The sequence below is a fragment of the Gavialis gangeticus genome, unplaced genomic scaffold, assembly GCF_001723915.1.
Source record: "Gavialis gangeticus isolate Ggan-Ray unplaced genomic scaffold, GavGan_comp1, whole genome shotgun sequence".
Classification (NCBI taxonomy): Eukaryota; Metazoa; Chordata; order Crocodylia; family Gavialidae; genus Gavialis; species Gavialis gangeticus.
Window position 1 is genome coordinate 94,810,385 of NW_017729022.1, and position 9,687 is coordinate 94,820,071.

At 41.2% G+C, this 9,687-nt stretch overlaps 1 protein-coding gene across 2 annotated transcripts in view; it reads left to right on the top strand.

Annotated features, from left to right (window-relative positions):
• The first annotated feature begins 284 nt into the window (after nt 1–284).
• The window catches only part of SOX5 (SRY-box 5), a 671,039-nt gene continuing 661,636 nt past the window's right edge, over nt 285–9,687 (top strand). For both annotated transcript variants that reach the window (XM_019515645.1, XM_019515646.1), the window contains exon 1: nt 285–372. The gene's annotated coding sequence lies outside the window, so the exon portion shown is untranslated. The remainder of the gene's footprint in view (nt 373–9,687) is intronic.

Genomic DNA, 9,687 nt, shown 5'->3' on the forward strand with positions numbered 1-9,687 from the left:
AGCTTGAACTAAGTAATTCAATCAGGATCTTGATCCAGTTCAAAAGCCTGGAGGTTTAAGTCAATCTGCTTGGCATTGTCTAGACCGGTTTGTCTATTCCTAGGCAAAAACACAGCATTTGTGTGTTCGTTAGAGCATTGCTCAAATAGCATTCCCTTTTTCTGTCTTCTGGTGCTGCATATCAGAACGTGATTATAATCATTATATCCCTATCTATATCTTGCTCTGTTTTCCTTTTAATTAGGTTGTAAAACAATTAGTTACCACCGTGTCTCTTTTTTCAGACTCTCCCAGTGAGCCTGGAGCTGTTTGTTCTCCCTGGGCTAGGAGGAGGGGGCCCTATCGTCTCACTTTATTTACAGCAGGGTGAAGGTCAGATATAAACAGTTTTTGTTCTTGTGCTGTTGCTTTCTTTTGTGACCTATCCTGCATTGTTTGGCTTTTTTCCTCCCCCGTGCTTTGAAGTGCCGCACACCAGGTGTTCCTGTTCTGAATTACACATGAAAGGACCACATCCCTGGACTAATTAACTAGTAAACTGCACCCGCCTCCCTTGGGTTTAATTGATGCTGCTCTTAAAAGGGGAATCCAGTTCCTTATTCCCCCTGATTTCACACCATAGTCATCTCCTCTTTATCTTCCTAAATGGGGGGAATAGTCTTGAATTTCTCACTTCTGGGCCACACACCACTTAATATGTCTTCTCATTCCACAATTAATAAAAGAATTATCCTGCATTACATTAAAAAAATATCCTTCAAATTTTTTTCTTTACTCTTCCGTCTTTGAATCTGATGGTTACAGCCTCTCACTGGGGAGTGAAACATAGAATGTGAACCACTTCCTCAGAGCAGAAAGACTGAGCTTCTTGCTGCTAATTACTTTTACTTGATTGTCTTGACCCAACAAAGGCATTGGTGTATGCTGGCATATTCCATGGCACATGGTTACATTCCTGGGGCAACGTTCTTTGACATGGAATCACTGTAAACTTTCATTTTTACTTTTCTAAGTCTTGCAGTGATAAACTGGTGTAAACGAACCATATTCTGTTAGGCCTTATCTAATTGTAAGAGAATTGAACTGAATGAATTAAGTTGGTTTAGAAACTGACTTAGTTAAAACAGTGAAACATTCCTTTGTGGGCAGTCTTAAATTGGCCCAATACTGATTTATGGTGGGGTGATAAGGAATCAGCTATAGCAACTGACACTGTATTTACACAAATACAAGATGCGTTTTTTTCCCCCTCAGTCAGCATGGGGGAAACCCTCTAGACTTGCATTCGTGAACAAGGAAACCTTTTAAAAATACATTTTCTATCAAATTGAGGCCAAAAGCAACGTGTGCTCAGTAAATTTTATCAGCCAACTATGAAACTGATGAAATATATCCGGCACTGAGCATGACTATAAAACACATGGCCCGTATTGGGTAAACATGCTGATGAGACCCTACCACAAGGACAAATTAGTACAGCCCATCTGAAAAAAAAGTATAGTAGTGCCAGTTGAGCATAATCAGCCTCAACTGTTTTTAAAGTTATAGTGACCCTCTACATTGAATACATTTTGATGACTTCTTCATTCCCACAGCTGAGCTGTGTCTTTCTTTCCCATTTCAAATGAGTCCTGTTTCTTCACCATCTTTAAGTATCTGAAAAAATCACCAAACAGTTCACCCATAACCCCTCTGTTGCCTCCTCTCTTGGCCTGTCACATATGATTAGTGTGGTCTCGCCCTCCATGAGGTGGAGCTGGACTAGGTTGCCTTGTGCCTCATCTGCATTAAAATTTTTGGGTGATCCCAGAACTCATAACAAAACCACCTGTTTATGATTGTGAGTGAGGGTTAATTAGCACATGGACCTTTTGTGTGGTATATCTAGAATACACACACTTACTGAGCAGTGCTGAACTGTGAGGTCACCATAGCTTGAAATGCTGTTGACTCTATGGTGGGGCCCAGCCCAATGAGCTGCTTAGTAAATCATGAGCCTCTTGCTTCTGGATTAATATCATGCATAGTTTTTATCATCTGTAAGTAGATACAAATGTGTCACTGAAAAGTGTGTTTCTTGGCGTACCTTTGTTAAAACTTGTGGTAGTTTCAAAAAAGGTAAAATGCATCAGTTTTATTGGTATTATATGCAAATTACTATAGATACATTTATCTCAAGGTCAGTTTTTTCAGATTTGCTCCTTATTTTTATGTGTTGAGGGAGACCAGTGACTGACGGTAAGAAGGGGATGAATGGGCTGCAAGGGGAAAAAGTTGTGGGGAGTGGGGTGCAGCAGAGGGCTACCTGACCTTCAAGATTTATTTTCCATGCTGTAACAGTGGGAAGGGAACAAATTCAAAGCCTAATTGAATTATTAGGTTCTATACTGGAAAATTATAACAATTTTATAACTTTTCCATATATGAAATCTAATTACTGGGGAGTCGTCTTATATTCAGGGTCATTATGTATTTGAGTAAATGCAGTACATGGCAGTATTAAATCTAAAATAAATCTGTCAATACAAAGAGGGTTTAGGAACTGATTTAGTTAAATTAGTGCAAGTTTTGCAGACAGACAGGGTCTTAGGGATCATACTGGACCCTGTCATAATAGATTTGTACTCCTTGTGCACTCATGGGTCAAATGATGCTGTGTGTCTGACAAGTGACTTCTGGGGGCTCATTTCAGATCTTTATGATGCATGCATTTTGTTTTTTTAATGTTAGAGCCAAAATCTCATGCTGTCAGTCAATGGAAAGCTGGTAATCCCAGGTATGAAGTGATATAGGCTGAAGTTTTGGGTTCTGGCTCTGTTTTTTTGGCTTAATTGGTGTGTGGTATCATTTAAAATCTTATTAATTAAAATATTGTAAATGATATATTTAAATTATTATTAAATTAAATGAGTATATTAAAATTAAAATAACATTGAAATATTATTAGTCTTTAACTACTTTAAAATCATATTACTGAGATTAAACTCTTGTACTTCACTCCTGCTTTGTCCATGCTAGTCAAATGGCAGTTTGACCTGCAGCTCAGCTGGTGCTGTCTTGGATTTAGATTCAAACAAACTTCAGTGGGAGTTCAAGTGCTCAAGGAAGTTGGATCAAGTCTTGTGTATGCTTGTTAGGCTGGGAGGATGGTGGTGCTTTGTAAGCAGGAAGCAATTTGGTTAGCTTCTACATACTGCAGCTCTACAAAAGATAAATGCACTTCTGAATGAAAATGGTAGTGGGTATTTGACTTTAAGGCTCTGTATGCTTGTCAGTCATAATCCTTGCTCACATGTTAAGCCTCCTTGACTGGGATTGTACAGCTTGATGATGCCAGTAAATAGAACTATCTCAGATTTTTGAAAGACCTGTAGTAGGCATAGAAGAGTTTATATCCGAATTGAGTTCAGGGTTGTAATCTGATTTTCTACATGTATATAGACACAGTCTTGAACTGCAAAATTCACTTCTTGGCATTTCCTAGAGCCCAGTTGCTTCTTTCCCAGGAACAGGTACCTTTTCTGCTTTATGTCTTTGTTTTTAACATCATGGTCCAGTTGCCACTGGAGTCATTCTACTGATTTCATTGAAAGTTAGATTGAGCTGTGTGTACTTAAACACAGTACTGATTTGCAGAGGATTGTTCTTCATTGTTGCACCTCCAGTCCACTCTTTCCATATGGTCTGCTCCCAATATTCTTCACAGGTCACTGCTTCTGGTATTGGTGTTGTGAAATCTTGTGGGTGCATTGTAGTACTACAGGACATTTAGGAGATGCCATGGTTTGCTTCTCCTGACAAACACATTGGATGGTTGTGTAGAGGCTCCATGATTTCATGAGAAAGTTGCATCTGCTAAGACCCACTGTCAATCTGTTCAGGCTCTGCCATGTGTGCCATTTGTAATTGAAGCCAGATCCTAACATAAGTCCTCACTGGGGGTAATTTTTTGCCAGCTCTATTTAACAGCTCTGTCCCCTAGTTTCTCCCATTCTTTTTGCCAGAGGGTAGTTCTGGCTGATTCTGGTGATGTGGTCAATGGTATGGTAGAGGAGAAAAAGCTATTTCTGGATGAGAGATGATGGTGCACTGGTTGATGGCCATATAGTGGGTGGTGGTCATCTGATTCTTGTACTTGCCAGCCAATGTCACTTGCTACTTTCCTCCTAAAGTAAGGAGGTGCTATGCCAGATAGTGTGTATAGGCAGGGAACAGGGGTGGGTTTTAGGCAGCTTGTTATAATTCTGCACGTGTAATTTAGGGTGGTGTCAATTTGTCTACTCTGAGGATTATGTTCCTAATTTTCAAATGGATAGGAAATATTTTGGGGATTACGAATTTGAGCTCTTTCATCAGTAGAAAGTATCTTAAAGGCATGGGCATTCTTTGCCATCAAAAGTGAATACCTCGTTCTCAGGAGATGGCACAGTTTAGATTGGGGGGGGCAATTATTTGGGCTGGAGAGCCAGTTAGGGAGTTTTGTTGAGCTGTTAAGGGGCGGGTCAGCATTCCCTTGCCCTCTCTTCCCCCTGCAACAGTTCACCAAAATTCCCTAAGTGGTAGATTACTAGACTGGTCCAGTGCTTCCAAATGGAGCAGGTAGGCAGGGGCTCCATGAAGACCAACCCAGGACCCTTGTGAGCAGGACATGCTTGGATGGGGCTGTGAGTGGCTGGGGAGCAGTGTCAGGCAGGTGGAGCTGGGATCATTGGGCAATAACAACCCAGGCCCTGGGACAGAACAGCAATCTTCTCCCTGCATGGCCCCACACTGCTGCTGCTGCTGTCACTGGATATGGCCCCGCCCACCTATCCTGCTCCCAGACACTACTCTTTGCCCACCTGCAGTCCTATTCCATCCACTCAGCCGAGTGTGCCCCGCCCACAGGGGTCTTGGGTTGGTATCAGTTGAGAGCCCACCTACCCTCCCATCCACTTTGTCCGTCACCCCTGGTGATGGGTGCAGGACAGGCAGACTAGGGTGCCAGAAGGAGCTGCTGCTGCTGGGGCTATGAGGAAGCTGAGTCCAGCCACTGTCCTGTCCCAGCCCTGCTGCATGCCCAGGGGCAATGGGACTGGCCACAGGCCATGGGCAGGCTGCTCCCTGCACCAAGGGACCCATTGTGGGATGGATAAAATCCCTTGGTGGGCTGAATTTGACCTGCTGGCCATATTTTTCCTGCCTTGGCTTAGACACTAGTAATACTCCCTGCTCCCCGCCTTTAGAAGCTACTTAATTGAAAAAAAAAGTGCTCATACAGTTCAGGAGCATCTCTTGCTAAGTCATTGTGATAGTCTCATCTTGTCTGCTATTTTAATTTGCTATGTCAAATTGTCTGCTATTACTTCATCTTCCAATGTGCCTTCTCCATCTTGGATTTTGAAAATGGGGGTACAGATGGTTTGGTGCATCATCATATATAATACAAAATATTTTTTTCTCCAGTGAAAAAAGAAGCTAGAAGCTTTACTAATATGCCAGGGGCCTGGAGCTATATTATTCAGTTTAAGGCTAAAGCAAAGCCAAATATATCTTTATAGGAATTCATACTAATTTGCTAGATTATAGATAAAGTTTTAATACCACAACAAACTAGACAAAAATAATCCAAATGTGTTTTGAGTCCTGTAGTCATTACAATTAAATGTACATCTCTTATTCAGGGTTGTAAAACAAAATCTAGCCTTCCTGAGCATCTTGACAGTGCATCTGACACTTCTCTGACAGTCATTTCCACACCTGAGTTAATGCTCACCTGAGTTAATATTACCACACTTGAGCTGAGCTAAGGTTTTTAGCCAGAGCTAAAAACAGTTTGCAGGGATATGAAATATTAGAGAGAGATTACCAGGAATGGCTAACAGAAAGCTAAGTTGTAGAACAAAGGATAACTTGATTAATAGAACATCAAGACCATTAACAATGAGAGAAGGTTGTTCACACCTGTGAAGTGAAGGGAGATTAGCAGGAATCAGATTATAACGAGCCATGAAATCAATTGACTCCATTAAGGATGCCTGAATAGAAATGCTGCTGCTCTTCCCAGACAGTTGTCTTTAGATATTGGATAGAGTAGGAATGAAAGGTGGGGTGCAGCTACATCACTGCAACCCCCCCTCTGGATCTGCTCCTGACCTTCATAAACAGTCTTCTTCACCCTCTTTTCCCTCCCCAAGGAGTTCTTCCTTCAGAAGCCTGGCACTGTGGCCTTATGAATAGAGAATGTAAAGCTCTTGGCTTGCATTAATATGAAACCATTTAATTGATAATTTGATGTCTTTTTAAAATAAAACCTAAATTAAGTATTATCTTAATCAGCAATAAAATATACTCTTTCAATTACTTGTTTCTGTGTCTTATTAACGAAGTAAATAGTTTCAGTGAGTATTGTTGTAATTGTTTCCTCCTTTGATTTTCATTTCCTTAGTTGTCATCATCTCCCAGCAGCAGCAGCAGCAGCAGCAGCTGTAAAACAGATCTTTCAACAGCCTTGTTAATTGTGTGGAAATTAATCTGATTTTAAAAACCTTACTGATATACAGGTTCATGTGCCTTACCATGTACAAGCACCTGCCAGCTTACCACCTATACCCAAAGTGTTCTCCTGCACCTCATGTCAATCAGTTGTATTGACAGAGGTCCACACTGCTTCCCATGAGTATCCCCGTAGTCTCCAAGGGCAAGCACTCATTTCAGCATTTATACTAAGTGTATTTGATGCCTACATGGAGAGATAAAAGATATATCCGAGATAAGCGTACTTGGTGTACAGACTGCAAACACCAACAGCAGCTTAGATGGCAGAAAGTCTATAAGAAGCAGTGTTCACTAGTCAATGCATCTTTTTCTTAAAAATAAAAACACAAAAGAAAATAAAAATTCATACTTGAGACTTGATCAAACTGTGATACCATTGTCTGGACAGTCCAGCTACCCCAAACATCTGGCAACATGCCAAAAAGGAGATAGCCTTGCAGCCTATATCCCTTGAAGGCTAGGGACAGACATTACACATAAACCAATTTAAATGATCAGAAACTGGTTTAAACCTGTAGCAGAACAGATGTTCAGTGCACATAAACCAGTTTTAAAATGGCTGAAACTGGTTTGAGATAAACCTGGTTGAATGTAGTATCGGACTTAACTGATTTGGCTCAAACTGGTTTATGCAATGTCTTTCCCAGACCCTTTGCTGCTTTAAGACAAATCGGACTCCTTCAGCATCCTAGCATGCTCTCTGCTGGGTGGGGCTCTCTGCTCCACATCAGGGCTGGCCCCTCCCCTTTTTTCCCTGGCCGCCGCTCTGGCAGGGATTGCAGGCTGCTCCCACTCTCCCCCTCACCACTCCCTGCTAAGCAGGAATTCCTCCCTCCCCTCTGCCTTGCATAAGGTGTCTGTGTATTAGCTAGCAGACCACATGCTGGCTAGGGTCCATGCTGAATCAACAGGTAAAATCAACAGGCAGAATCAACAGATAGCTGGCAATGTCCCCCTGTTGTTTTCTTAATGGGGTGATAAACACTGAGTTAGGGTGTGATAAACACTATCAATTCCCTGCTAGGCTAATCAGAGCATCCTGTTGAGGTCTGGCCATGTCCCCCCTCAATTCAGTGCTGTGCAAGAGAAAGGAGAGCTACTCTAACACCCCCCCCCCCCCCAGCTTCTAGTCTGAGTCACTGCAGGCATGTGCCTACATTTCTGGGATGTCTGTTCAGTTACAAACTGGTTTAGCCTAGCCAGGTTAGATTAACCTGCAAATATTAGTCTAATCTGGCCAGGCTTTTTGAATGTTTGTCCCTAGCTGAAGTGTTTACATTGAATTGTTTTGTCTCCGACTAGTGGTAAAAAAACCCTCAGTAAAAACTAAAATGAGACTTCATTCTTCACAATCTCCAGGTAAGCAGGACTAGTATAATGCCAAATGCATGCACACACAGAAGCTTCTCTGTGGGAGGTGTTAGAGGGGTGTATGGAGTACAAGAAAGGACCCTTCATGGGATTAAGAACCTAAAATAGCTGAAACATGCTTACTACATTAAAAACTCCTCACTATTAAGAAAAAAAGGATGATTATTTTCCACATAATCACAGAGGACATTGAGAAGAGCTCTTGTATACCTCTTATTTCTGGCAGATGCCACCAAGTAAGAAAATGAAAATCTCGAGATTAAATAATCAAAATACTATTCATTTTAAGTTATGTATTAAAGAGTTGTAAAATAAAGGTCCTTTCTGCTCATGGTCATTGAACGGTTTCTGGCACTTTTAAGAAAAAGAGAATTGTCCACTTTGGTTTTCTTTGCTAAATTCTAGATTGGATAGTGTACACCCTATTCTGTTACCTACAATAAGAAAAGCTACTCAGTTCTTCCTGAGAACTGAGTCATCATGTCATAGCACACTGATGAAAAGCAGCCTCATTTTAGTGTGTGGGTGAAATGATCCTTACACACCATTATGTAATGTACTGCATAGTGTATTGGGATTCTTGGGGGACAATAAATAATGTAGAAGTATACAATATTGCTGCTTTTAAGAAGAAGGGATGACACAGTTATCATAGGGTATACTTTAATGCCTACTGTATAACAGGCTTGTTTCAGTGGGATTTGGGTAGGGTCCTTAGAAATTTCTGCCTCAGGTAGTTTTTCCCACATATGTACTTGTTATTCAACTCAGTGGGAATGCTACAGGTAGGTAAATTTCAGGCTTTCATTTGCATTTTACACCTGATAACTGGATCCTGATTAAATGCTGTTCTTTAGAGTGGAGCACTGAAAAATGAGCAGTATCTTTACTCCAATAGGAATTGACAGCTGAATGCTTTTCTTTTCTTGTGGTCTCATACAGTACCAGGACACCAAAGAAAGAACTTTGCCCGGGTAAAGAGGACCCAAAGTGCTAAACATAAGACGTGGGGATGTCTACTTGTACTTGATAACTTTATTTGAAAGTGCCCTCTTAGGGGCTTTCTTAGGGTGCTAAACAACAATACAATAAATACCTTATAAAAAATGGAATTTAAAAACCACCCTCTGTCTGGAATGCTAGACTCAAATCCCAGCACCGTTGACCAATTTTTCATTGTGTGGAAGCAGACAGAGTGAATACCATGCAACTTACTGTGTAGATCTCATTTGGATCAGGCTTATCAAGCAAGCTCCTATATGGGCATCTGGCTACATGACACTTTCCTTAAAAACAGTTCTTTTTTTAAACTCTGACAAAATATCTTCTTGCTTGTGCCATTTATTCTATGTATTTGCAAAGTGCTTTAGGATCTTTTAGGTGGAAAGGTGCTTTGTAATGCCAGACACTAGGGGTACATGCAAACATTACATTTAGGTTTAGGCTAATCTAAATACCAGATACCATTACAATTAGGTTTAGGTTGACCTAATACCAATCTGCATGGACAGTTGGAGGAAGCTGAATTGGGCAAAAAAAAAATAGCTGGCCTGATCTAAATTAGTTTATGAGCTGCCTTAAATTGGGAGTAGGTTAGTCCAGTCTAGTGAACGACTATACACATTTGGATCTCAGCCTCATGGCTGGGAAAACCCAGCTAGTCATCTCAGCCCTGGGGCTACATTTTTCCTGCCCTCACCACCCTAAACAGGCTATTTTTAGTTTCCCCCCCAGCACTCCTATCCCCAGATGGACAACCCCCTTACAGACATGCCAGCT